This window comes from Lichenostomus cassidix, chromosome 11 (assembly GCF_008360975.1).
Source record: "Lichenostomus cassidix isolate B80296 chromosome 11, HeHo_3.0, whole genome shotgun sequence".
NCBI classification, from domain to species: domain Eukaryota; kingdom Metazoa; phylum Chordata; class Aves; order Passeriformes; family Meliphagidae; genus Lichenostomus; species Lichenostomus cassidix.
In genome coordinates, this window is record NC_139492.1 from 3,289,997 (window position 1) to 3,301,969 (window position 11,973).

An 11,973-nucleotide genomic window follows, 5' to 3' on the forward strand; every position below is an offset into this window, starting at 1 on the left:
TTGCAGGTTGTACAGTGAAGAAGTGAGAATTCTGCAGGAGCAAAATTGAGCAGCTGGTCGTGGTCTGCACATCAAAATGAAAGTTGATGTTATAACACTCATGGAACTCTAACTCATCCTGTACACAACTATTTAATGAATTTTTCCTGCCACCCATCTCCATTCCTCATGGGCTTCCACCTCCAGCCTGGCTTGGAAACTAGGCAAGGGATTGGAGGTGTTTTTATAGGATTGAGAAAAACTTCTTTGGCAATATTGGAAAGAATATATTTCTCACCTTTTCTGGATATTCTTCCTGTCAGTCCCTGGCAGGGCTGTGTTGCCACAGCACAACTCCAGGATATCATTTATCCCTTTCATATCCACATTATCCTCCCATTTGAGCCCAGAGAATCTCAGCTCACTCAATTATGGAGGCATTTTTCTCCCACAACAGAGAATTTCATGTCTTACCAAGCTCACTTTTGAATGGCTCATTCAGACAAAAAAAAGAAGAGGAACAGCCTTGACCTTCTGAATAATTTTTTGTTTAACACTGGCAGGTTTATGACTCCAACTATTAGTGTGAAGCATTCTTAGCAGTTTGTGAAGAAACTTTAGGCATCAGGCATGGAACAAAACCTTACAAAAACAGCCAATGGCAAAAATTAGGAATTTAAAATTTTCTGGTGAGCGGCTTTCTGAGATGTGTAATCCAAATGCTAGGTGCTTGATGATGTATGGGGATTTAAAAGCAATTATCACAAGAGGGAGAAAATTAACTGCCATTTTCTCTTCAGCTACATCTTAATTACACCCAACAGTTGGGCCACAGTCCAAGTGGGGCAATTCCCTCTGGAGATGGCTGCATCCAGAGGGCTGTCCTGTGCACAGGGCAAAAAGTGAGGCTGGTATAAGACAAAATCGAATTATTGCAAAGTCTTGGCTGGATTTGGCTCCTGTTTGTGTGAAATCTTGGGCATCCAGCAAGCCAGCAGTTAAAATAATTTTTTTTCCACGTGTTTGCCCAGGGAATCCACAGAACATCACTAAATCAAGGTTTCTCTGCTTTGAGATTTGTGGCTCAGCTCCTCACACCAAACTCCTGCTGCCTTCAAGGATTCTGAGTGAGATTGCTCCATCCATCACCCCTGAGCAGAGAGTCACCCTCTGTGCATGAATCCCTGCCAATCTCCATCCCACAAATGGTTTCAATAAGGCAAATCCTGCACTGGCATAAATTGCTGTCAGATGATAGCGAGAGAACATGGGTGAGGCTTGAGCACCTCCCTGGAGCCTGGGAAACCCTCAGCATCATTTTTTTTACATTTGTTCAGATATATCTGAATGAAAGGACAGGCATTTCATCAGCTCAGGACAATAAAATCATGTTTGGAAATGGGGTTCGTGCTGCCTGGTTGGGATGACTTAAATAATGGTTTTGAAGAATGTTCTCAGGGGAGGCTGTGAGTGAAAGTCATGGGGCAGCCAAGGAAAAATCTCTTTCTCTAGCCAAAAACGAGGTAGGTCAGCCTAAGTCGAGACTTGCCTTTTCCCAGAGGAAAGATCTGACTTTTAAAGGCAGATTATCTCAAGGAGAGAGTTTCCTCAGAGCAGAGCAGCAGCACGAGGTGACTCATTGGAGCTGGATTGAATCACAGCACCTCCATGCCAGGGGTGGCTGCAATTCCTCATCCGGGGCTGTTTCCTTGCCAGCTCTGCAAAGGGCAATGCTTTTCTGGGGTTATTAGAGATTGTTGGTATTACCTGACCCAGGGGGAGGTTAGAGATGCTTTGTGTGTCTCCCCAAAAAATAATCTAATTCTCCTCCCTGCTGCTCTGGCTGCCTCATGAAGGCTCAGTCCTGGGACTCATCTTTTAGGAAATCAGGAAAACCAAGTAAATCCAGAGTGGTTTTGTCGTGAATGAGAACACAGAGAAACCACAGCCCTGGTTCAGCTTCCCTCAGCTGAACCTGCCCTGTGAGAAGCAGGGAAATCCCTGAGGAGTGCTGGGCTCCCCAGCAGGGATGGATTTGTCCCTGTGTGGTCACCCCTCCAGCCTCTGCTTTGTGCAAGGTATCCTAAAGCAACAATACCATAATTGTGACCTTTTTTCCTTGCCTAATCCAGCAACTGGGATTGCTCCCTGCTTGGACTGGCAGGAAAAGGAGTCCTTTTTGTGTGCCAGTCCAGGTGGGTGACTCTAATCACCTGAATCACATAATCTGAATCTGATAATCTGAATCTGATATCTGAATCTGATCACCTGAATTTGATAATCTGCATCTGATCACCTGAATCTGATCACCTGAATTTGATAATCTGATAAAACCTGCAGCACCTCTGCAGGGGTGACACTGCATGACTCCCCTACTCACCCATGGGTTTATTTTAGGGCCAGCTCTACAGGAAGACACCAAATCTGGGTTTTCAATGTAGATTCATTCCTCCCCCGAGCAGCAAAAACAGTGCCAGATGTTTGCTACCAGCGAGCTCCGCTGGGAATTTATAGAGTGAAATAAAAGATCAAAAGCAATTCCAAACACAGACAGGTGATTCCCTTTAAGCATCTGGCCCCAAGCCCTGCAGAGCCTGGCAGAGGTCAATGTTAAGTGGCCCCTGACCATTTGGAAAAGCCTGTAAAGAAGAATAGAAAGCCTTTATTTTCAAGCAGCCCTGCTGGATAGGAGTGTGAATAAAGCAGCTGAATGCTGTTAGGGAAGCACTCGCGTGAGTGCTGCATCCCTCTGACAGGATGGGATCCAAACACACCATCCCAACAGCTGCTAATGAGGGCAGGATGGATCCCAGCGAGGGGAGAGGCTCCTCTCTGGGGTTTCGCTGGGGACAGTGCTGGAAATCCCAAACAATTCCTCTGGGCGGGACTGCCCGAGCTCTTCCACACCCTGGTGCCAGCTCCCTCCGGGGTGTGCTTGTCCCAAAGAATTTTGTCTGCAAAGAGCCTTCTGTGAGCTGGTGGTGTCAGAGAGGAGCTCTGGGGGGAGCAGGGATGCTTTCCCTCTCGGGGAACTGGGAATTGCTGCGTGTTCTGGGTGGGGAGGATGTGCAGTGGAGCTCAGATTGTGACTGCTGAGAGGAGTCGAGTCACAGAAACCTCGGGGAAATCTCCCCGGGGCACAGATTCACCCTGGAAGAAGGAAGTTTTTCTGTGGATCCTCATGGATTTCACAGCAAGTCCTCAGCCTTTGCCATGCTCTGCATCCAGCCAGGCTGAATTCCCTGAGGATAGCAGGGCTGCACTCAGGGATCCCAGCCCTAAAAGAGCTGAGCTGGGCTCTGGGGGTTCCCAAAAAGCGTGGGGCACAGGATATCTTATTGGGACCACGGCAAAATCAGAGCCAAGGACCACACAGACATGTCAGCACAGACACCAACAAATCCAGCTAACAGGAAATTGGAAATTCCTGATTTCACAGCTGGCACTGAACCAGGGCTGGTCTGGTGGCTGATGCTCTGCTCTGCCCCACACAGACCTGGCCAGGGCCCAGCAGTTTGGTTTTGGGGTTCCACCTCTCCCCGTTGAAGCTCTGCCTGCCTGCAGCCCCAGAGACAGATGGTTTCCCATAACAAATGTCCTGCCTGCACCCAGAAACAGCAAATTCATAGCTCTGGTGCCTGTCAGAGACACCTGCAAGCCCTGCACAAGGCACAGGCAGGGCCAGATGTGTATCAGCATTGTGCTTGTGTAGGATTTCCTTCATGGAACCTTTCACCTCCACATCCCACATCCTATTGCCAACGAGCTGCCTTGCCCTGCTGCTCCTCCTTCTTTGGCAAGGACATGAAATGATCTCCCAGCCACGAGGCAAGTGTCTCTGCAGCTCTGAAATAGCCACAGCTGCTCCTGTCACCCCGAGGACATCCAGAATAGCTCTGCTGTCACCTCGAGCTGTGCTCCCACCCCAGCCCAGGTGCTCTGCAGGAGTCAGGGGCTGTGCAGGGCTCTGGCCAGGCAGGAGCAGCCCTGCAGCTCAGCAGGGATTGCAAGGCTTGCAGCCAGCAATGGTGCTGCAGAATTCCTTGAAAGAGACTCAAGGATTTCAGAGCCTGAGTTGCACTTGCTGGATCACTGTTCCTCTGAAGGAGTTTGGTATGAGAAAGCAAAGAGTTTTTCTCGTTTTCTCCTATCAAGTGCAGGGTTGAACAAGCCAGAGGAAATCCCACTTGCCTTTGACCTCTTGAGAGAAACCTTATCTAAAGCTGGCTGGAGATAGACAGCAATATTTCAGGGTTTATCTGGGAGAGTTCCTTGCAGGTCCTTCAGCAGTGTCTGGGACTCAATTCTGGTGTTTCCATCACCCATCTGGGCTGAAGGGACATCCAGGCTCTCCCAAATCTCTGCTGGCTCCCAGTGCCCAGACAGAGCTCAGCCCCTGCCTTGAATCCTTGCATTGTTCTGAATCCTCTTGTGGCTTGGGCATTAAAAATAATGAGATGCCATTTCAAAATCGGAAATCAAGAGATGCCAAGCTGGCATTGTAAAGCAAAAACTTCCTGCAAGAAAGTTCCCAAAACTGCCTGCTGACATCCACACCTGCCCCTGGGCAGACAGACAGATTTTGCAAGCTTCAGAGTGGCAGGAAAACACAAGAGAGCTCAGGTAATTTCATTTTTTTTTTATTGTGTGCAGCCTTAATTAACAGGATGGATCTTACATATTGGCCAGTTTCATTCCTCAGCTCAGCAAGGGACTTCTTTCAGCAGACACAGCTTAATTTTTTGAAGGTGCTGGAAGAATTACAATGGAAGGGGTTTCCTGCCCTGGTGTCTCTGTGTGAGGTCCTGAGCAGCATGGTTCAGTCTCCAGCTGAATTCCTTCTGAATTGTTCAGCAGGCTGGGAGACACACAGAGTTTCCACCTTTTATCTCAGCACAGAACTTTCCAACTGAATAGAGTGTCTTTAATGGGAGGCTGGCTGTCCTCTGGTGAGCCATTCGTTTTTCAGATGGCAATAACTTGAATTTCTCCCCAGATGTTGCCTGTTACAGCATTTCCCAGGCCTGACATAAAGGGGAACCTGCAGGTTCTCCATTCTCTGCCACCTTCTGCTCTCACTGAACCACCTGGGCAGGACAGAGGGAGCAGAGCAGAGAAGGATAAGCGCAGCAAGGGCAGGGGAAATGGGGACATCTCTGTCACAAAGTCCATGGTTTGGTCATCCCAACTCAGCATCTGGAGCCCCCAGTCGAGCAGCAGAACAATCTGGAGGTCGTTAGCTGAGCACAAAGCAGAAAATCCCTAAACACCCTGTTAGCAGCAGGCAGAGATTAAAAGCAGCACTAAGACCAGGCTGTGTTTCAGACCTGGGTTCTGTCCTTAGAGCTGAATGTGACTGCAGAGGAAAATCAAACCTTGGACTCCCAGCTAGGCAGGGCACAGCTGCTTTTGCCATTCCCCATGTGAATTTTATACACGCTGGAAAATGTTTATTTCAGTTTTGGTCCAGTGTTCTCGTTAAACATTATGTGCTATATAACTATGTTATATAGTGTTATGTTTATGTTGTACGAAGATAAATATTTTTATATATCTGCATAGTTACATTTGTTTACACATCCATAAACTTAAATCTCCAGCATGTTTCTTGTGTGTTCATGCCCCTCTAGCCTGTCCCTTAAAAAGTAATGGAGGAATTTCACAGATTCCCAGACTGGTTTGGGTTGGAAAGGATCTTAAAGCTCATCCAGTTCCACTCCTGCCATGGTAGGGACAATTTCCACTATCCCAGGTTGCTCCAACCCTGTCCAACCTGACCTTGGACACTTCCAGGGATCCAGAGGCATCACAGCTTCTCTGGGAATTTGTGCCAGGGCCTCCCCACCCTCACAGGGAAGAATTCCTTCCTAATATCCAATCTATTCATCAAATCTCTCTGCTTGGTATGTTACAGCTCTTCCTAACCAGCTATTTAATACCTGCAGAGCAGCTCCAGGCCTTGCCAGAGTCTGAGCTCAGATTCACACTCACATTTTGCACCACTTGGCAACTCCTTTTTGCTCCTCCAGGGTTCATTTCTCTGAGCTTTGCAGTGCCCAGCAATGCTGGACGTGTTCCAATGTAAATTATTTCTCCAGAACCAGCAGTTGTATATTTTGTCCAGCCTGGATCCTGGCAACTTCAGGCCTCTGTAATTTGTATTTCATTATGAGGAGTAGGAGAACATTTTAAAAGTGTCCCAGAGCCCTCAGAGTGCACTGGTGCCACGGGCTGTGTTTTCAGCACGTCTCCATAGGATGGGATAAACATTTGCAGTGGATTTGGCACAAGTTCCAGATCCCCTTCAACTCCACCTGTCTTCCAAAATCATCACCCTGTTCTTGAGTGTAACCAGCCCGAGGAAATCACTTTTTTCTGCCTCACCTTCCCAAAGTAGGTGCATTATTTCATCATCCACGTTTCTGCACTCTGAGAGCACTGAGGGGAGGAAGTGAACAGCTGGGTATTCAAATACTTTCCCACAACATCTCTCTGTCTCCTCTTTAAAGTCCTGAATTTGTTTTTTTTTCCCAACTCACATCCAGCAAGCTCTTTGGCAAGAGAAAGCTCAGATGAGGCTTGGTTCCTTAATTCCATTATTGGCAGACTGTGGCATTCCTTTGTTACTTTCTTGATCTAATTCCCCCAAAGAGCTGCAAAAAGGAGAATGGTGGATTAACTTAATCATAGCTTCTTGTGTGGTTAAATACCAACTCCTTTTTTGTCCACCCATACCTTTGGATGCTCTGAACTTCATCTCTTCCACCCAGGATGGAAGTCTCTCCCTCTGGGCATTTTTTCCATTCAGACTTTACTCCAAGGAGTGATGCAGAATGAAGTCCATATGTTGGAGATTCAGTAGCTGGAAAAGAGGATTCAAAGCCTTTTTTATTCCATCAAGCTCTTCAGGGATTCAACTTGATGGTTGAATGACCTCTCCTGCAGCTCCCTGGAGCAGCTGTGGGCACAGGAAGGGTTAGAAATATTCCAAAATGTCAAAACTCCAGTCTGCTGGAGGTTTTCGGGGCACTGAGCCCCACATCCACATTCTGCTGAGCTCATCTGCCTGTGTGGAGGGAAAATCCTCCTCATGACAAGGTAATGGAGACAAATGGGGTTCGACCTCTTTCATCTGGGGCTCCGTGTCTGCAGAGCTGGCAGTTATTACAAACTTTCTGTCTCAATTAACTCAACACTTCTGCCAGAGAAGCCCAGGACCTGCTGCTTGCAGATTTGCTTTTCTGTGCAGCTGTTTCAGCCTGTGACTGAGAAGCTGTGGCATTTACAGCTGAGCTTTTCCAGACTCTGCACCGAAACGCAATTGCGGAAATGTGAGTTGGGTCTGTTCATCCCTGGCTCTGTGTCCCTCAGATGTGAGGCCTGGCTTTGTCTCAGGGGATGAAATCCCACTTCCCCTTTGGAGAAATCCTATCCACTTCCATCTAGCTTCCCATTCCTCGAGCTCTTTGCTTCTGGAGCTTGTTGCCAGTCGTAAATGGAAATTTCATTTTGCAAACGAAAGCAGCATTTAATTTGGATAAAAGGGTCCAAATTAAGAGACCCTTAAAGGGTTACTCACCCAAACAGGGTGAGTAACAATTAGCACCCTCTGCAGAGTTGTTGATTGGACAATTAATCAGCTGGATCACTGGGTAGTCCCGCTTCTAGAAACTCCAAACAAACTCCCTCCCTCTTTCAAACCTCTTCACAAAAATTCCTTGAGCAGAGGATTCTTCATTCTCCATAGTTAGCACTGTGTCAATGTTGAAAAATCAAGCTGCAAAGCTGGGCTGGATTTGGTTCTTCCCAGCTAATTTCTTGTGATTCTTGGCTGAGCTGCCTCAAGAGAGGTTTTCTTTGGAGTTAGGTCTGGAATTCCCACAGAGACAGCTTTTCACACCTAAACAGACATATTTAAACATCTCAGTAATCAGCTTATATACAATAACTGTGAATTGCTACAAAGAACTATCAAGAAAAACAGATTTAAACGTGATTTGAGTGAATAGAAGGGATCTTAAATTAAGGCAGAATAAAGACTCATAAACCAGCAGTCTGTGCTATAGGAAGGCAGCATTATATCCAGGAGAAAACACTGGAATTTAGGTCAGAAATTCCATAACTTCCACACAGGTCACACATGACCTGGCACAGCAGCCCAGCTCCTACAGCTTCCCTCCCCTCCTGAGGAAGAAAACGTGCTGCTCTCCCCCTGCACACCAATTTAATTTATAATTGCGTGTAACACCGCTTGCTTCTGATTCCTTTGTGAGCAATTGCTCGCCGAGAGATCAGAAGGGATGATAACTGAGAATGAAACGACTCCCTTCAGATGAATAATTGCACCAGCAGCCCACAGTTAGGGAGAGTCACAGCCAGAAACTGCCAGGCTGCTGCTGGGACCAATGCACAGCCTCAGGAATGCAGGAGCAAATGCATTAGACACAATGCATCTACTGGGGCAGCGATTCATTCAACCAAGCAGCTCCTGGAAACAGGGAAAAACATGCTCCACACAGGAATAACTCATGGCTGTTCACTCCCAAAGGGGAGCAGTTGTTGGATGTAGGCACCACTTAGAAAGTGAGCGCCTGAAAATTGATACTTTAGGTGGAAATACTAGTTATTCATGAAAATATCGTTGACAGGTGTATGGCAAATGACAATAAATTTCAGCAGCATGCAAATTTTCAGAGAAAGAAAATAAAAATTCAACGGGATGGGAGTTTTGAGTGGAAAGGCTGAGGTTGTGCCCCCACTGTCATCCAGGGATGTTTTCAGCCTGTTTCATCTTCCCCTTCTTCTGCCTGAAGGGGTTTATATTTCCACACCCAGTGTGGAATGGATGTGGAGGATAATTCCTGGTTTCTCTGACACGCGAGCAGCGTAGTTCTGATTTTTGAAATCACATCTTGATTTCTGAAATCAACGGAACGGAAAACAGGAAACAGAAATTTGATAACTGAGTTCCCTCCCCATCAGAGCTTTGGGGCATCCACGAAAAGATGACCTTGCTGCCCTGAGGTGGGTGAGTGCCCTGGTGCAAGCCCAGGAGCTGAGGGGTTACTGGTAAACCACGGAGACCTGGAAAGGGCCCCAGGAGCCTCACAGAGCCACAGATCCACCAGGAATCTTGGCCTGAGCTCTGCATATCTCGGGATGTGAGTAATGTCTCCAGCACTGCTGCTGCTCTGCTCCAACACATGCCAGGCTGGATCCTGGTTTTTCACAATCCCTTCCCACCACGGGGCTGCTCCAGGTCCCTCTGGAGCCAGCTGGAGCTGTCCTTGGAGCCAACAGGGCTGGGTCAGCTCTGCTGCCTGTCCTTGTCCCTCTCCCAGCACCCCGAGGTCGGGAATGAGGGCAAAAAAGGAATCCACAGCTATTCCTCACAGGGCATGGAACTCCTATTTAGGGAAAGCAGCAAAGCCCAGGGAAGGTTTTATGAGTAGCTCTGGAACGAGGCAAGGGAAAATAACGTGAGTGATTCAAATCCCAGCAGAGTTTGGTGTTCCAGCCAGGGAGGGCTTTGAGGTTTAATGGTGGCACTGCCAATGCACCCCAAAATGTGTCCCTGGGAAAAGGTTTATTTGCTGGCATCAGGAGGATCAGTGTAACACTGGGGGAGCTCCTGGCAGAGCCAGACTTTGCTGCTGCAGCTCCTGTCAAATGTAAAAAATGAACCCAACTGTGATCCCCACCCCGAAGCACAGCTAACTCTTGGGATTGCAATTATCCTGCTTTCCTCAGGCTGCCAGTGCTGACCCTTGGTGGGGTCATGGATGGGAGGGGAGGGAGCAGAGGAGTTTCCAAGAGCAGGGATGAGCAGGATATCATTTGATATATATATATAAAATTATATATATATATATGATATACATTTGATATATATATATATCAGATGACCCACATTTCCCTGTGGGTCAGGGCACTGGGAAATGTAACACAATCCCACCCCATCCCAGCCCAGAGAGGGAGTGAGGCTTTACAAAGGATGAATGGAATTCTAGTTTTGAAAAAAACAACTTTCATCAGAGGGCTCTACATCCATCTGTCTGTGCTTGGCCTCCCTCTTTGTACGTGGGGAATATTTTGGGATTTATTCTGCCTTATGAGTGGTTTGGGTGTATGGAGCAGAAAACAACAGAGCAAAGCAAAACCCCAACCCTACAAAGATGGAATGTCAGGGGATATAAAGTCAGAAAACTAACAAGCAGAGAATAACCTGAAACTATTTCTAGTTAATTTTTTAAAGGTATGTCCCTCCTGCTTTGAATTTCACCACTTAATGGCACATCCTCAACTGGGATGAGCTGCTGTGGGACCATTGTATTTTGGGATGAAACCCTGTTCCCATTTCAAGTGGAGCTGCTCTTCATTCTCATGGCCCAGGGGCTGCAGCATCTGTGCTGAAATCTGTGGGTTTCACACTCTGCAGGGGACAAGTGTTTGCTTCAGACAGAGTTTTCATTGAGGATTTTATGGAAGGAAACATTCCGGTTGTTCAAAGGCTGCATTAAAAAATGCCAGTTCTGGGGGATTTTTAATCCAGAGTCAAATTTAAAGTAATACTTACCTCTTCCCCATGTCAGAATCAGAAATATGAAAAATAGTTGTCAAAAGATATTTTGTATTAAAACCTGAAAAACAAGGTCAGGGGGTTAAGGAGCTCTGGAAAACAGAAATCCTCGAGGAACATATCTGGTTGTTTTTCTCTGAATGGGAAAATTGCTTTGTTTGAGCCTTTTCAGTGTCTGCTGGTAGAGATGAAGAAAAGCTTTTTACCTTTGGGAAGGAAAATGGAACTGAGACTTCACCTCAGGGCAGGGGAGACACCAAGTGCCTTTTGTTTTGGAGGAGCTGACACCAAGGGATTCAAAAATCAGATATTGGACTCCAAAGAACAAGCACAAAGATGTTTTGGGGTTTTGATTTAATTACTGAAAAGATAAGAACCCCACCTAAAGATGCAGAGGAGAAAAGTTTGGAGGTTGCTTCTTTTAAAGAGTGATCCAATGTTCATTCCTCTTGCGTTACAAGTTAAAATACCTTTCGAGAAAAAATACATTGGTTGTTTGTATTTTCTGTAGGTTTTTTCGTGTAGGAGTATAATAGGAGTATAATTACCTTAAATCTGACATGGACCATGAAGGAAACAGATGCTTATTTCTTTTAGAGATTAGACAACCTCACAGAGTGCCCAATAGGAAGCAGAGTAGAAAGCAGGCAGTATATCTCATAAACATCAGGCAAATTACAACATTGCTCAGGAAATAAGTAGATTTTATGACTGATAGGAAAAAAAGTGCCTTTTATTTTTTTAATGCAGGCTGTAGCACGATTTCATTCATTTTGAAGTAATCAGCCTCTCCAGCAAGTGTGTTTTTGCCAGCTGCACCTTCTAGATCTGCCTGATGGTTTGAAAGAGGAGAAAAAAGGGTATTTCCTGAAAACACATCGAGCACATCTATGGCACAACACCAGCAGCTTTCCCTGAACTGCCGTTTGGGGATTTCTGAATTCAGGATTTTTCAAGAGCTGCTGATCATCATGAGCCTCAAACCCAAGTACCTGCGAGGATCTAGGGCTGCTCCCCAGCCTGAATCAAGCCCAAAAATAACATTTTTGCCGTCAGAGTTGACTGTCTGCTCTCAAACCAGCTCAGGAGAGGTGGGGGAGCCTTAAAGCATCCTCTGCAGAGAGATTTTCCAGTTCATTAAAGCCTGATCCATTAATGGGCTGTGCGTGATTTCGGGGACTGGTGTGCAGGGCTCCTGCAGGTTCGTGCCTGGAGCTTGTTAGTGTAATTTTCTAAAGATTAGCAAGCATTGATTCCACTGGGAAGCCTTGGGGAAATGCCCTTCATCTCCCCTGACTGCGGCAGGTCCTGCTGGGCTGCTGCTGCTGCTGCCGGGGATGTGACTCTGAGATTCATCAAGGGAAAGTTTTTCCCTTTGTAAAACTGCATGGGCTGCAATCGAGAGCCATTAGCTA